Source organism: Phyllobates terribilis, unplaced genomic scaffold (genome assembly GCF_046119375.1).
Source record: "Phyllobates terribilis strain yellow unplaced genomic scaffold, ASM4611937v1 Scaffold_3__8_contigs__length_932513732, whole genome shotgun sequence".
Taxonomy (NCBI): Eukaryota; Metazoa; Chordata; class Amphibia; order Anura; family Dendrobatidae; genus Phyllobates; species Phyllobates terribilis.
The window spans coordinates 404,891,679-404,906,340 of NW_027362763.1; positions in this window are offsets into that span (position 1 = coordinate 404,891,679).

Sequence of the window (14,662 nt, forward strand, 5' to 3'; positions counted from 1 at the left end):
TTATAGCTCTCAAAATATGTGGATACAAAAACTTGTTTTTGCAATAAAAAGCGTCTCTTAGTGTGTGACAGCAGCCAAATATAAAAACCCGATATAAATCTGGTATCGCTGTAGTTGCACCAACCCGAAGAATAAAATCGTCTAATCACTTCTACCGCAAAAGGAACGGCGTAAAAATAAATAAAACTAATTTTTCACCTGCTGTTGATTTGTTCATTCCGCCTCCCAAAGATCGCAGTAAGGCTCAGCTCACATTTATCCTGCGCTCTGTGCTGAGCACTTACACCGGGGTTTCCGTGTAAATCTCTGAAATACGTGATTCAGACGGAACCCCCGGTGGAAGAATCCCTATAATGAGGCAGATGGAGGCATTGTGGACGCCATCTGGCCTTTGATCCAGTGGTGTCTGTTTTTTCAGTCATGCATAAAAGCGCACAGTTTTGTGCACTTCTGAAAAGAAAGACAGGGCTGAACAGAGGCAAGAAGAACTCTAGAGTAACTCTGCTGCCTCATTATAGTGAGTTGATCCTTTGGGGGTTTCATTTGAATCACATAACTCGGAGATTTAGATGGAAACCTCGATATAAGTACTCAGCGTGGAGCGTCGGATAAATGTGATCCCAAACTTTATGTAAAATGTTCCCAATAAAAGCTTCAACTCAATCCACAAAAAAAGCAAGTCCCCACTCAGGTCCGTCATCAGTTAACAGAAACATAGGGGACTTCCACATTACTGGTAGTACAAAGGCTCTGGAAAAGTGAAATGGCTCCTTGCCCCCCAAAAGAAATTCAGCAAATTCTATGCTCCCAAATCCAAATGCCCCCTCCCTTCTGAGCCCCAGTGTGCCTGAACCACATTTAGCGTCCACATATTTGGCATGTAGCGATCAGAGTCTGCCTAATTTACAGGTGTATGTCTCCAGAAGCATGAGCTGGGCATAACATACTGGGCACTACAATGTATTGGCACTACAATAGCAGATTTACAATTTTCACTCAGCTACATTCACTGTTGCTTGTTTCTGGAAAACACTCTTGGAGTCAAAATCGTCAATACACCTGTACATAAATTCCCAAAGGGGTATAATTTCCAAAATGGGGTCACTTGGGAGGGGGGATTTTGCTCTTCTAGCACTTAGGGGCTCTGTATATGGAGTCCCCAAACTATTCTACGAAGATCTGCGTTCCATTAGGCAAATAGTGCTCCGTCCCTCCCGAGTCTCACTGTATGGCTAAGCAGTACTGTACAGCCACATATGGGGTATTTCTACATTCAGCAGAAATTGTGGGACAAATTTTGTTGCCATTTTTATCCATTTCCCAGTGTGAAAATGTAAAATCTAGGGCTAAAACAAAATTTTGGTGGTAAATTTTTTTTTTTCTTCAATGCCCAACAGTATAAAATTCTGTGACGCACCTGTGGTGTCAATATGATCACTGCACCCCTAGATTAATTAATTGAGAGGTGTAGTTTGTAAAATGAGGTCACATATGGCACCTCAAGGGCTCTGCCAATGTGACATGGCACCCTCAAACCAGTCCAGCAAAATCTGAACTCCAATATTGAGCTTCTTTCCTTCTGAACTTTGCACTGTGTCTCAATAGTTGTTTTCAACCACATATGGGGTATCGCTATACTCAGTAGAAATTGCACAACAAATTTTGGAGTCCATTTTCTCCTGCTATCCTTGTGAAAATGAAAAAATTGGGGCTAAAATAACATTTTTGTGGGAAAAATAATTATTTTTAATTTTCACAGATCAACAATGTAAAATTCTGTGAAGCACCTATGTGTTCAAGGTGCTCACCACACATCTAGAAAAACTCCTTGAGGGGTCTAGTTTTCAAAATGGGGTCACTTGTGGGGGTTTCCACTGTTTAGGTCCATCAGGGTCTCTCCAAACGTGACATGACACCCGCAGACCAATCCATCAAAGTCTGTGTTCCAAAACGTCACTCCTTCCTTTCTGAGCCCTCATGTGCGCCCAAACAGTAGTTTTCCCCCACATATGGGGTATCTGCATACTCAGGAGAAATTGCACAACAAATTTTGGGGTCCATTTTCTCCTGTTACCCTTGTGAAAATAAAAAAATGGAGGCTAAAAGAACTATTTTGTGGGAAAAATTTGATTTTTTATTTTCACAGCTCAATGTTATAAACTTCTGTGAAGCAGTTCAAGGTGCCCACCACACATCTAGATACGTTTCTTGCGGGGTCTGGTTTCCAAAATTGGGTCATATGTGGGGGGTTTCCACTATTTAGGCACATTAGGAGCACTCAAAATGCAACATGGCATCCGCTAATGATTAAAGCAAATTTTGAATTCAAAAAGTCAAACGCATTCCTTCCCTTCCGAGCCATGCCGTGCGCCAAAACACTAGTTTTCCTCCACATATGGGGAATCGGCTTGCTCAGAAGAAATTGCACAACAATTTTTGGGGTCCATATCCTCCTGTTACCCTTGTAAAAATAAAAAAAATTGGGGTCTAAATTAAAATTTTTGCGAAAAAAATAAAGTTAATTTTTTCCTTCCACATTGCTTCAGTTCCTGTGAAGCACCTGAAGGGTTAATAAACTTCTTGAATGTGGTTTTGAGCACCTTGAGGGGTGCAGTTTTTAGAATGGTGTCACTTTTGGGAATTTTCTGTGATATAGACCCCTCAAAGTCACTTTAAATGTGATGTGATCCCTGAAAAAATGGCTTGGTAAATTTTGTTGTAAAAGTGAGAAATCGCTGGTTAAATTTTAACCCTTCTAACTTCCTAACAAAAAAATTGTTTCAAAAATTGTGCTGATGTAAAGTAGACATGTGGGAAATATTATTTATTGACTATTTTGTGTGACATAACTCTTTGATTTAAGGACATAATAATTCAAAGTTTGAAAATTGCAAAAAAAATTACAATTTTGGCCAAATTTCACATTTTTTCACAAATAAACCCAAGTCATATCAAAGAAATGTTACCACTATCATGAAGTACAATGTGTCACGAAAAAACATTCTCAGAATCAGTGAGATCTGTTGAAGCGTTCCAGAGTTATTACCACATAAAGTGACAGTGGTCAGAATTGTAAAATTTGACATGGTCATGAAGGTGAAAACAGGCTTGAGGGTGAAGGGGTTAATTGTCTCTATGGTCCGATCTATTTTATGTGTCAAATATTCATTTTACTTTGTTTTTGCAGGGCAGAAAAAAGAAATAGGAACCATAACACACAGAACTTTTGGCATGCCTATAGGATCTACAGAACAGTGTATGGACTAAAGTATTGGGACACCTACACATTACACCTACAGGATCTCTTACGATATCCCATTCTAAATCTATAGGCATTGAAGGAAAGCAGGTGGTATGGATCGTAGTCATGCTATGTAATTGCAGCGCCAGATATGTTTCACTTTGGAAAGCTGCAACCGTTGACTATGTGAGTTGGATAAGTAGTCCAATGCAGGTCCCCAGCTGGCTTCTAATCGCCACACGTTTGTTGATTGACAGCTCTGTCACTGTGTATGTATATAGGGAGTGAAATGTCAGTTAAAGGGATCAAGGAAAAAAAACTGATGTGCACTCACAGTCACAGTTGCGAGGTGCCGATGGAACAGGGTGTGAACCCCAAGTTAATATGACTTTGAAATTCACTTCACACTCTTTATCCAGAGACATAGGTTTTTTTATTTCAAGTGAAAAAAAGCAAATATGCAATTAATATCAGTAGTGACGGGAGGTGAGCAACAGACTTTTGACGTGTCAATCTTTCCTGGGTCTTAGTCACAATAGTCGCTTATTGTGGAGGATCATAGAGGCACTCCCTTGCCTAAACCCATAGTGTCTGGTCAGACGCTAAAAGTGATCTCACATTGTGTTTAGGCACCCGCTCAGGCTCATATCCGAAAAACCGGATCCGGACATATGAACCAACGGGGCCATAGAATATAATGGTGCATCATTTTTGGGCATATATGCCTACTGGAGGAGGACACACAGATGCATCTGAGTGTCTGCCTCCAGTAGGTGTACACGCCCAAAAATGATGCACGACAAAGCACATGTTGGCTCTGTCGGCACCATTATAGTCTATGGCCCCGTCGGCGCATACGTCCGAATCCCGTTTTGCCGGAGGTTTGGACGTAAGCCCCGACAGGAGCCACTGAATGGGTGCTTAAATGCAGTATGAAAGCATTATTGTTTACAGTTCATTGCCAAATGAACCGGCCACTAGTGCAGTCTAGTAGCGCTGACACCTCACTCGACAGTTGTGCAAAAAAATTGCGACTTTTGGTGTTTATATGTCAGTCCCGACCAGCTATGCCAATAAATGCAGCCTGGGCAGGACAGGGAATGGTCATGCCTGCACGCTGAATTCAACATACGTAAAGTGGCGTAACTTACTCCAGAAATCAACGCCAGCCACGGACTGGTGTACACTTCTGTTTACATCACCCTCTGGATATCAGATGCACCTGACTTATTCAGTGGCGCAGGCCACTTAGTGAATCAGGTCAGTGTGCTCTAGCGAGATCTTCTATTCACCTTTTGTTGGTGCTGTATGGTGGCCATTGTTGCTGTGGTGTTGTGTTGGTTGGGCGGTGCGGCCTGGAGTCGTGAGGACTAAGTCTTGCAGCATGGATGCTGTGAGCCACGAGGCCACCTGCGCTGTCGATGCATTGTCGCAGTGATGGCGGTTTGCGCACGGCGGAACACCTTTCAGGTCAGGTCAGGTCAGGTCACCTTTCAGGTCAGGGACCCACTAAGAGGTTTGCCGTGATGTGGCAGTGGGCTTCATACAGTCTGATCAGAATGTTAAACTAAGAACCTCATGTTCAGTTTGTAAATGTTTGCCGAGAGTTAGCAGATCAAAGTATGAATATTTGGATGTGAAGTCCATGTCTTTTTCTACAGTTCTGAGATCTTCAATAAGACTGGCATGTCCTAATGAATCATCTCCATAGTGTATCATGAAGTACAAAGAACAGGATAATAAACAGGAAAAGCAGACAGTGTAATACAATCTATCTCCTTAGCTAAAGTACAACAGGTACATTGTTAGCACAAATTCCTAGAGGAACAGTTCACAGTAAAACTCACATAAAAGACCTGAATATTAAATAACAATCTAAGAGATAAATCAACACAATACTAAGCTGCTACAATAGCATTCAATTGAGATTTAACTGAGGCATAATGTACAGAGATGTTGCTAACATGCAGTATCAGTCATAACCAGAAGTGGCCTCAGTAGAGGTAAGGGAGAAATGGAGGGCTCTAAAGTCCAAGATCAAAAAAGTGGTATCAAAAAGGGGCTTGTTTTGTTGAGAAAAGGTTATGAAATGATCGATTTCAGTGGGTCCAGATTAGAGATCAGCGAACTTTTAAGGCTATGTGCGCAGGTTCACGTTCTGCAAGGTTTCTGCATCTCTTACCAGCAAAAAACACTGCAGCAAAACCGCCCGTTTTGCTGCGATCTTGGTGCGTTTTTGTACAGCAACGAATGCTTTTTGGTGATAAATAAAGATATTGGAAAAACGAAACATGGGGCATCGCTTTAACCCTTGGATTACTGTCGGACCTGGGGTGAGTATATCAGTCAATTTAAATGATTAAAGAATGTGTCTGTTTTATTTCAAATAAAGTGTTTTATTCTCAGTGTCTGTGTTTATTTAACTCTTTACTTAGTAATGAGGGTGTCTGGCTGACACCTCTTCACTATTAAAGCTAGGGTTAGGCGTCAGCGACATCTAATGCCATTAACCCTAATCCCATTAATCTTAATGTCACACTTGTTTTGTCAGCATATGCGAATCCATATGACATTTATATCTATCATAAACTGCAGCAGAGACTAGCATCTCCACTACAGAAATTGACATGCTGTGGGTGAGTTTGGGCACGTGCCCATGATCAGGAAATTCTGCGGGTTTGAAGCTGCGTATTTATGCAGCATCAAACCCGCAGCAGCCAGATGTTACAGCATAGTGGATGAGATTTCTAGAAAACCCATGTCACTATGTGTGTGTGTCTAAGGCTATGGATCACCCGCGGACACTGACATGCGGCGTGTCTTTTAGGATTGCAGCATGTCAAATTCACTTGCTTATCGGCACAACAGAAATGTGACCACTAGAATGTATTGAATGCGGTAAATCCACATGGTTCAGTGAACACATGCAGATTTACCTGTGTTCAATAGAACGCAGCATTTTGGACGCAGCAAAAATATGCTCAGTCCAAAGCGCTGCTACATCCGGATCTGCATGAGGTAAAGAGGTCATGAATCACGTGGAGCTTATTGCAGACAGAGCGTGCATTCCAGAGTGCTCCAGAGAGAGGGAGCAAGGGAGTGGGCGTCAAGGGGACGGGTTTTAGGTAGCAGAGGTTGCGGTAGTTAATTTTTGGTTTGGAGCGATAGGATGGGGAATAGGTGGGAAGTGGTAGCTGTGGGGGTCCAGGATTAGGGAATATGTCGCCAGCAGTCAGCAGAAGCAGAAAGAGGGAGAGCATGTGGGAGAAGGCGAGTCGCCAGCTTGTTTTGCGTTTTGGTAGGACAGATCTGAGGTTGAGGAGCAGGTCGGCAGATGAGGTCAGGTAGGGAGGTAAGAGGGATGGAGAGATGAATATTTGGTTAGAGGGAGTTGGGGTTTGGGGATAGCGAAGGAGAGTGAAGATTAGTGGAGCAAAAACTGTAAGAGCATATGTTAGCATAGTGAAAGGATAGGAGTAGGTTCAAAGAATAGTTGGGAAAATGTGATAAGCAGTGCTTACTGTTCCCTTCTGGTTTATTCCTGGTATATTCCTTTAGTAATAATACACTTATTGTCGATACACTTGCTGCAGATACACAGATTACGGTCATCAGACCTATCTGTGCACATTTATACATCTATGATTAGACCAGGTGTGAGAAGTGGGGAAGAGCCAGGGATCAGAGAAACACAGCAGGGGATAATTAAGACAGAGGGACTAATATGGGCGTATTACTTGCTATAGAACAAGGACTGCAGACAGGCCAAAATGGATAGATAGTGAGGTGTGAATGGGGATCAAAGGATTACAGGAAATTACAACCAGGAAAATATACTGGGAGACATAGATACACAGGTGTGAATTCAGTGCTATGATTATGAGGGAGGTTAAAAGAATTTACAGACAGAAACCAGGACATATAGATTGATATAACAGGAATCAATGAAAACAGCAGCAGATATTGGATGCAGGAGACATGACTGTGGGATGGATGTGGCCTTACCATTGATTTATAAAGGGGTAACAATACCTTGGGATCGCGGGATTTTATTTCTCTTTTTATACATCCTAAAATCTTGTTTGCTTTTGCAACTGCTGCTTGACATTGAGTACTGCTGCTCAGCTTACTTGTAACCAGAATACCCAAGTCCTTCTCCTGTTCTGTAGTCCCGAGTATACTCCCATTTAATGTATATGCAGCAATATGATTACTCCGTCCTAGGTGCATTACTCTACATTTATCTATATTATCTATATTAAACCTCATCTGCCAAGTGTTTGCCCATTCAGTCATCTTATCCAGATGGTTCTGCAATATCGTAAAGTCAAGATCAGATTTTAATATCCTACATAGTTTGGTGTCGTCAGCAAAAACTGACACTTTACTTTTCAATCCCATCCACAAGGTCATTAATAAAAATTGGTCCTAGCACAGATCCCTGCGGCACCCCACTGTTGACTATATCCCATTTAAAAAACGTACCATTTATGACGACTCTTTGTTTCCTATCATTTAGTCAATTCCTTACTAGTGATGAGCGAGTATGTTCGGTTAACCCTTTTGCCGAGTATACTCAGCTGAGCAGCGAGTATTTATAGAATGCTCGGGCTTTAAGTTTTCGTCCCTCCGTGAACATAATTTGCAACTGTTTGACAGATTTAATTCATGTGAGGAATGCCTGTTTTTCTAGCATTCCTCACATGTATTAAATCTGTCAAACAGTTGCAAATCATGTTCACGGAGCGACGAAAACTTAAAGCCCGAGCATTCTATAAATACTCGGTGCTCGGCCGAGTATACTCGGCGAAAGGGTTAACCGAACATACTCGCTCATCACTATTCCTTACTAGTGTTGAGCAAGCACTAAAATGCTCGGGTGCTCGAAGCTCGGGCCGAGCTCACCGTGATACTCGGGTGCTCGACCCGAGCAACGAGCCCAGTGTTAGTCTATGGGAGACCCGAGCATTTTTGCGGTTGCACCCCCGTCAGTCTGTAGAAAGCCTAAAAAGTGCCCAAAACGATAGTGACAGTGCTTAAAAGACATGGGGACAGCATGGGCATCGCCCCAGGAAGCATTTCTGACCCTCAGGTCACTATGGTCAACACCGTGGTCAGAGGTATTAAGCTACTTTTACGGGGTCACAAGAAAACGTTCAAAAACAAAACTGAAAGTGCTTTCCTGTGAAACATGTTAAGGAACTTCCTTTCCAGGGTAAAGACTTGTGTATAAGGTAAAATAAATAACTAAAAACAAAAATACTCCTCCACACGTTGGGCTATGTTCACAAGTAGCATTTTTCATTCGTTTTTGCACTTCTGTATTGCTTTCAACCGTGACAAATGCATTCACCGGGAAATGTCATTTTAACATTTTACAACCTTATCTGGCCAAGTGACACATGAATACAGTGCTGAAAAGACATGGGAACAGCATGGGGAAGACCCCTGGAAGCATCTCTGACACCCAGGTCACTGCCTAAAAGTGTGCCCATCAGAAGTGATCCTTGCCGCATCAGAAGATGCAGATTTGCAACTATCCCCGTGCAAGTCCTTCTCCCAGAGCAGTGTTCAATTGTACCTCCCCCATTCCTTGCAATGCAAGCGCAAGTATGCAGCCTGCCACCCACCCACCCCCAGGCTGCAATAGCATACTGCTAGCTTGCTTAGGCATGTGGAGGCAGACGCCGGCCACCATGTCATGGCTGCGTCGGCGGCCTGGTGTCCATACTCGGTCCCCAGCCGCCCCGCGGCCGGGTGTCACCACACGGTCCCCAGCCGCCTGGGGGCAGCCGGGTGTCCATAAATGGTCCCCAGCCACCCCTATTTCTCCTGTCAACTTCCCCCAACACACTTTTCTTAGCCCGGCCGGCTTTAGGGCAGCATTGGACGAGCCCACCAGAGAACCAGACTCCTCCGGTGGGCCCTGGCTTCTCCATCAGGGGAGTTGAGAGTGCCAAGGTGAGGAGCATGATGATGATAGAAGTTAGCATCTTCTTTGTTTTCTTAGAATGCAAGCGTAAGTGTGCAGCCTGCCACCCACCCCTAGGCTGCAATACCATACTGCTAGCTTGCTTGCACTTGAAATTGGGCCTTTTAGGCATGTGGAGGCGGAATCTGGCCACCACGTCATGGCTGCGTCGGCGGCCTGGTATCCATACTCAGTTCCCAGCCGCCCGGCGGCCGGGTGTCCACGCTCGGTCCCCAGCCGCCAGGGGGCGGCCGGGTGTCCATAAATGGTCCCCAGCCGCCCCTATTTCTCCTGTAAACTTCCCCCCACACACTTTTCTTAGCCCGGCCTGCTTTAGGGCAGCATTGGACGAGCCCACTAGAGAACCAGACTCCTCCGGTGGGCCCTGGCTTCTCCATCAGGGGAGTTGAGAGTGCCAAGGTGAAGAGCATGTTGATGATAGAAGTTAGCATCTGCTTTGTTTTCTTGGAATGCAAGCCTAAGTGAGCAGCCTGCCACCCACCCACCCCCAGGCGGCAATACCATACTGCTAGCTTGCTTGCACTTCAAATTGGGCCTTTTAGGCATGTGGAGGCGGAATCTGGCCACCACGTCATGGCTGCGTCGGCGGCCTGGTATCCATACTCAGTCCCCAGCCACCCGGCGGCCTGGTGTCCACGCTTGGCTCCCAGCCGCCAGGGGGCGGCCGGGTGTCCATACTCGGTCCCCAGCCGCCCCGCGGCCGCGTGTCCACACACGGTCCCCAGCCGCCTGGGAGCGGCCGGGTGACCATAAACGGTCCACAGCCGCGCCTATTTGAAGGACAGCCTAACCACAAACACGTGGACAAGTGAATGTGGCCAGGGATGGTCCATCTCACGCCTTCACACTGGGTTAATATTGTGGAAGCCGGGACACAGTTGGACACTGGGATGCAACACGTCCTCCAGACATAGAGGATTGCGGGTCCTGGGTCAATCAGGCTTCAACACAAAGTTCAAAAGGTAGACAGCAGCAGTGGTCATGAGTAAATTATTCATGATCATGAGGCCATCCATCTCCTTAGCTTTCTGTTCCTTGGAATGCAAGCGCATGTATGTAGTAGCGGCTAGGCCTGAGGTGGTCAGCGTTTTGGCGCATATCCTACCTCCTCCGAGGATTGCTGGATGTTTTCCTGCTACTATCCCAGTTCTATGACTCCCGTTAAAACAAAGCTTCAGGTGATGAATGATGGATGAGGTGGTGGCAAAGGAGAAAGAGCAGGAGGAACAGGGACCATTCACATCAATATCAGGCCAGTCAACCACATATGTCTTGTATGATATGTTTCTGTACCAAAAGGAGTGGTTCGGCTACACAGTTATAGGGCATACAGTGAGTGCAATGCCTACCAAAAATTTCGAGGCACTCCAATGCCCCTTGGAAGTGACATGGAGGTCAGAGGGCCTTAACTAAACCGTTTTTTCCATTTATAGCAACTGGGTCTCCTGTGCACTGTTGGCCTAAGCAGTGAATGGAAGGCTTTCCAAAAATTATGAGGAACTGCAATGGCCCTTGAAACAGACGTGGATTACAGCATACTAAAAACCTTCTACCCATTATTGGGGAGTGCGTCTCCCTTAGTGTTCGCCTATGCATTGAAAAGCAAAAGCTGACTAAAATTAGGAGGAAATGCAATGCCCGTTGGAAGAGTCATGGAGGTTAGAGTTAATTAAAAACAACATTTCAATGCCCCTTGGAAGAGCTGTGGAGTTCAGAATGGTTTAACAAGACGGTTTTAATGCCCCTTGGAAGAGACGTGGAGGTCACAGTAGCTTAACAAGATGGTTTTAATGCCCCTTGGAAGAGACGTGGAGGTCGCAGTAGCTTAACAAGACGGTTTTAATGCCCCTTGGAAGTGACGTGGAGGTTGCAGTAGCTTAACAAGACGGTTTTAATGCTCCTTGGAAGAGACGTGGAGGTCGCAGTAGCTTAACAAGACGGTTTTAATGCCCCTTGGAAGAGACGTGGAGGTCGCAGTAGCTTAACAAGACAGTTTTAATGCCCCTTGGAAGAGACATGGAGGTCGCAGTAGCTTAACAAGACGGTTTTAATGCCCCTTGGAAAAGTGGTGGCGGTCGCAGTAGCTTAACAAGATGGTTTTAATGCCCCTTGGAAAAGTGGTGGAGGTCTCAGTAGCTTAACAAGACGGTTTTAATGCCCCTTGGAAAAGTGGTGGAGGTCACAGTAGCTTAACAAGACGGTTTTAATGCCCCTTGGAAAAGTGGTGGAGGTCCCAGTAGCTTAACAAGACGGTTTTAATACCCCTTGGAAAAGTGGTGGAGGTCACAGTAGCTTAACAAGACGGTTTTAATGGCTCTCGGAAGAGACGTGGAGGTCCCAGTAGCTTAACAAGACGGTTTTAATGCCCTTTGGAAAAGTGGTGGAGGTCACAGTAGCTTAACAAGACGGTTTTAATGCCCCTCGGAAGAGACGTCGAGGTCCCAGTAGCTTAACAAGACGATTTTAATGCCCCTTGGAAAAGTGGTGGAGGTCACAGTAGCTGAACAAGACGGTTTTAATGCCCCTTGTAAAAGTGGTGGAGGTCACAGTAGCTTAACAAGATGGTTTTAATGCCCCTCGGAAGAGACGTGGAGGTCCCAGTAGCTTAACAAGACGGTTTTAATGCCCCTCGGAAGAGACGTGGAGGTCCCAGTAGCTTAACAAGATGGTTTTAATGCCCCTCGGAAGAGACGTGGAGGTCCCAGTAGCTTAACAAGATGGTTTTAATGCCCCTTACAAGAGCCATACAGTACAGCATATTACAAACATTATTCCCATTATTGGGGAGTGGGTCTCCCATAGTCTTTGCCTATGCCTTCCAAGCAAAAGCTGCCAAAAATTAGGACGGAGGAACTTGCAATGTCCCTTACAAGAGCCATGCAGTACAGCATATTACAAACATTATTCCCATTATTGGGGAGTGGGTCTCCCATAGTCTTTGCCTATGCCTTCCAAGCAAAAGCTGCCAAAAATTAGGACGGAGGAACTTGCAATGCCCCTTACAAGAGCCATGCAGTACAGCATATTACAAACATTATTCCCATTATTGGGGAGTAGGTCTCCCATAGTCTTTGCCTATGCCTTCCAAGCAAAAGATGACAAAAATAAGGACGGAGGAACTTTCAATAATGGCAACATGGACCACGGTCACCCTGGTGATATAGTGTTGGTGGAGGCTGAGGATAAGGAGAAGAACATAAAACAGCCGAAATGAGGAAGCGTATACCCATGTGTGGGTGTGAAGCGGTGCCTGTGAATACACATCCCGAAATAACACAGTGGATTTGACTTTATGTTACTCTGCTGTCATTTGGTGGTGATGAGAAGTCTGGCCCAATCCAGCCCTTGTTCATTTTGATAAGGGTCAGCTTGTCAGCATTGTCAGTTGACAGGTGAGTGCGCTTATCAGTTATAATTCTCCCAGCGGCACTCAAAACACGCTCCGATAACACGCTAGCGGCAGGGCAGGCCAGGACCTCCAAGGCATACAGAGCGAGTTCATTCCAAGTGTCCAGCTTGGATACCCAATAATTAAAAGGCACAGAGGAATCACGGAGGACGCTGGTACGGTCGGCAAGGTACTCCCTCACCATCTTTTGAAACTTTCCACTCCTTGTGAGAGTACCCCGCGCTTCAGGGTCTGTCCGAAGGGAGGGTCTGAGAAAACTGTCCCAGAACGTTGTCAGTGTTCCCCTGCCTCTGCTGGATTGGAGTTGCGTCTCTCTCGCATGTACGCCTTGGTTGGGCAACGAACTGTGACCTCTGCCACTAGCGTGTTCAGATGGGAATTTTTTTAACAGTTCTGCAGCAAGGGCCTTCTGGTACTGCCCCATTTTTGTAGACCTCTCGACCTCAGGAATAAGAGAGTGAAAGTTTTCCTTGTAGCGGGGGTCTAAAAGTGTCACAAACCAGTAATGACTGTCACCCAACATTTTGACAACGCGAGGGTCACGGTTAAGGCAGGGTAACATAAAGTCAGCCATGCGTGCCAGACTGGTAACAGGCAAGACTTCCGTGTCCTCACCAAGATGACGACTGACCATGCTCTGCTCCTCCCCCTGTCCTCAGGCCACCCACGCTGAACCAACAGTATGACAGTTGTACAGGTACTACCGTCTACAGCGCATGATACAAGCTCCTGTTCTTCCTCCTCCTCCTCCTCTCCCTCATTGTCCCCCAATGCACGTTGGTATGAGATGAGGCTGGGCTGTGTGTAATCGACCGCTACGGCTTCTTGATCCATCTCATCATACTCTGGCTGCAATGCCTCCTCTTTAATCCTCTGCAGAGAGCGTTGCAAAAGACAGACAAGTGGAATGCTGACGCTAATGATGGCGTCATCGCCACTCACCATCTTGGTGGACTCCTCAAAGTTTGTCAAGATGGTACATATGTCAGACATCCAGGTCCACTCCTGAGGTCTTATGTGTGGAGGAGTCCTGAGGAGATAATTTGCATATTCCCACTGCATTTTGGGGTAAGTGAAGAGTCTCCGCGAGCTCAAAGAACACTGGATTTTGGCTGTTGGAGCTGAAAAGAGGACATCGGTAAACCAGGGGAGGAGTCCTGAGGAGATAATTTGCATATTCCCACTGCATTTTGGGGTAAGTGAAGAGTCTCCGCGAGCTCAAAGAACACTGGATTTTGGCTGTTGGAGCTGAAAAGAGGACATCGGTAAACCAGGGGAGGAGTCCTGAGGAGATAATTTGCATATTCCCACTGCATTTTGGGGTAAGTGAACAGTCTCCGCGAGCTCAAAGAACACTGGATTTTGGCTGTTGGAGCTGAAAAGAGGACATCGGTAAACCAGGGGAGGAGTCCTGAGGAGATAATTTGCATATTCCCACTGCATTTTGGGGTAAGTGAAGAGTCTCCGCGAGCTCAAAGAACACTGGATTTTGGCTGTTGGAGCTGAAAAGAGGACATCGGTAAACCAGGGGAGGAGTCCTGAGGAGATAATTTGCATATTCCCACTGCATTTTGGGGTAAGTGAAGAGTCTCCGCGAGCTCAAAGAACACTGGATTTTGGCTGTTGGAGCTGAAAAGAGGACATCGGTAAACCGCGCGCCTACCGGCGCGCACATATTGAAGCTTTTTTCACTGTTTTCAGAACATTAACAGTAAGAACATGGAAGAGTCCAGGAGCCATTTGGTGAGCTGCATATCCTGCTACATGTTCACAGACTTGCCAGTGGAAAAGCCAAACTTCACATGCCAGAAATGCAAGCTTGTGTCCCTGTTGGAGGAAAAGTTGCGAAATCTAGAAGAGAGGTTAACTACCTTGAAAATCATTAAGGAAGGTGAAGAGTTCTTAGACAGAACAGAATTATCTCTTCATGATTCAGAAAGAGAAGAAATTCGAACTGCACATGACAAAACAGAGGAATGGAAGCATGTGACCCACAGAAGCAGGAGGATCGAGAGGCAGT